This window comes from Montipora foliosa, chromosome 2, assembly GCF_036669935.1.
Source record: "Montipora foliosa isolate CH-2021 chromosome 2, ASM3666993v2, whole genome shotgun sequence".
Classification (NCBI taxonomy): domain Eukaryota; kingdom Metazoa; phylum Cnidaria; class Anthozoa; order Scleractinia; family Acroporidae; genus Montipora; species Montipora foliosa.
The window spans coordinates 57,524,535-57,527,034 of NC_090870.1; the positions used below are offsets into that span (position 1 = coordinate 57,524,535).

Sequence of the window (2,500 nt, forward strand, 5' to 3'; positions counted from 1 at the left end):
GGCCTTACTTAGGTCTAAAAAAAAAGGCCAGTTAATAGTCCTTTGTCAATGTTTTCAAGCAGAGTGTTTGTCACGTATGTGAGGCATGTGGATGTTGAGTGAAGTGGGCGGAAGCAAGATTGAAGAGGAGAAAGAAGCCTATGCTCCTGTAAATAGTTGTAGACCATACGGTGGACAGCCCGTTCAAGTATCTTGGAGAAGACGGGAAGTACTGAGATTGGCCGAAAATTCGATGGATCCGATTTCGATCCAGCTTTATGAACCGGCGTGACAATAGCATGTTTCCAATCAGCCGGTAGCGTTCCTTCATTTATCGTTCTGTTCATAAGTAGGGTTAGGGGTCTCGCCAGAGCTTCAGTCCCATCCTTTAGATGCCGCACAGGAATATCGGGTAGACCAGATGATTTCTTGGAGTTCAGTGATTTCAGTTGTTTGTAAACAAAATCCACCGTTTTTTGTGACAAACTAAATTGTGCACCTGTTAGTAATTGAGGAGAGCAACTAGGTAGGACCGCTGGCACTGGTAGAGTCTGCCGTAGATTTGGTATTATAGATTTAAAAAAGAAAGCAAAGTTAGCTGGGATTAGCTTTGGATCTGTGATGACTTCACCGTCAATTTCCAGAGATTGAATTTGGCCAGCTTTAACATCACTTCCAATCGCAGACTTGATTGCACTCCACAATTTGCTAGAATGGTTCTTATTTTCTTGAATCAGGTTAGAATAATACGCCCTTTTTGCCTCTTTGATGGTTACAGTTAGCTTGTTTCTGAGTGATCGATATTCTTGCCATTCATAAGATGATCCAGTCTTTTGTGCCTTTTTGTGATGAAAGTAATTAGCGCTCTTATTTGATCGGTCTTCCAAGGGAGCGTGTTAGAACGAACTCTTGTCGTGCGCGTTGGAGCATGTCGATCAGCAATGGTGACAAAAATGTCTTTAAAAGAAGTCCACGCCTCATCGACCGTGAGAGAGGTGTTAATGAGATCCCAGGAGGCAGAGTATAAGTCTCTGATGAAATTTGGGACTGAGTAGTTTTTGTAACTCCGAAATTTGATGGTTTTTATAGCGCCCCTCGACGATCTAACTTTCCTAATGATGTAAACAAGGGAATGATCGCTAATGGAGCATTCTAAAACACCAGAATCAGAGATCTTCCTTTGGTCTGTTGTGAAGGCTAAATCTATAAGTGTGGACCGATTGTTCAACAATCCTCGTCGGCTCTTTGATAAGCTGAATAAGTTGATAAGCTTTAAATAACATGCACAGTTGTTTAGTGTCAGAAGATATTTTCTGAGCGACTAGGTCACACTTTAGATCGCCGAGTAGGATTTTTTTCTTCCCCTCACTGCAGGAATAGTCAAGTAGGCTTTCAAACTTGTCAATAAAATCTTTCACCTCAACATTAGGCGGTCGATAAACCGAGGATACCAGGATTTTACTCCTGTTCGGGAAAGTAAATTCAAGCCATAAAGCTTCAACATCAATCGAGCTTATATCTGTTCTTCGTCGTGCAACGAGCTTTAATTTATAGTAAATCGTAGTACCGCCGCCACGTTGGTCATCCTTGCGATCTTTCCGAACGAGATTATAACCTACAATTGAAAGCTCGCCGTCGTGCCAAGAACTATTTAACCAAGTTTCATTAAGACAGAATATGTCGAATGGATTGTCCTGTAGCAAAATCCTCAGTTCGTCGAGGTGTTTAGGTAGGCTCCTGATGTTCAGATGGCCAATCTTCAAGCCAGGCTTCTGCAAAGTTGAGTTAATCCATCCAGGGTTAGGGGAGACATCACCTGAGAGAAGAATCAATATCATAGCAGTAGAGCTGTACTGAAGGAGTTTTATTGCCCTAAGTGCCTTTAGTCTTGTTTGAAAACTATCGTTGCTGTTATGAGAGTGAAGTGACGGAGTTTCAGAATATAATTTGGAGCCCTTGTCGTTGCTAATTCTATGCTAAGGTGTACATCGACGACTCCAAAGTCTTCGTTGTTAGTTCGGAGCAAAAGGCTCTTGAACAGAACTAGGAACAGGACTTGCATTGGGAGTGTAGAGTGAAAATTGTGCAGAGCTTTGTAGAGACACGTCAACGCCGCCATCTTGTTATGATTGAAATGTTTACGCGCGCAAATGCATCATATATATATATATATTGCGCACGCACAATTCAGTTTGAGGTAGGCGCCCATTTGGCGGGAGGTAAAAGAAACAAAACAAGTAAACTCGCCTTAAACATTACCATTGGTGCTCACGTACAACAATGAAAAAAACTCTAGAATTGCATTGTCTAATCTTCGAGTTTTTAAGGACGGTCCCTACTAATTCAATGGTATTTTTCCCCAGTTTGTGATTATGCAGGAAATGTAGATCTTTGCAAGTGTTATTGAAATCCAAAAAGAAAATTGGGGGTAACCACGCATTTTTCAAAGATAATTCATGAATAATATTTCTAAAAAGGTTTAAAATACAAAGCAATTTATGGCGTTCTTTTTCAAATTGAA

At 40.9% G+C, this 2,500-nt stretch overlaps 1 protein-coding gene across 1 annotated transcript in view; it reads left to right on the top strand.

The window, feature by feature from the left end:
- The window catches only part of LOC137993662 (short transient receptor potential channel 4-like), a 30,355-nt gene that overhangs the window by 20,392 nt on the left and 7,463 nt on the right, over positions 1-2,500 (top strand). The gene's annotated exons all lie outside the window — the stretch shown is intronic.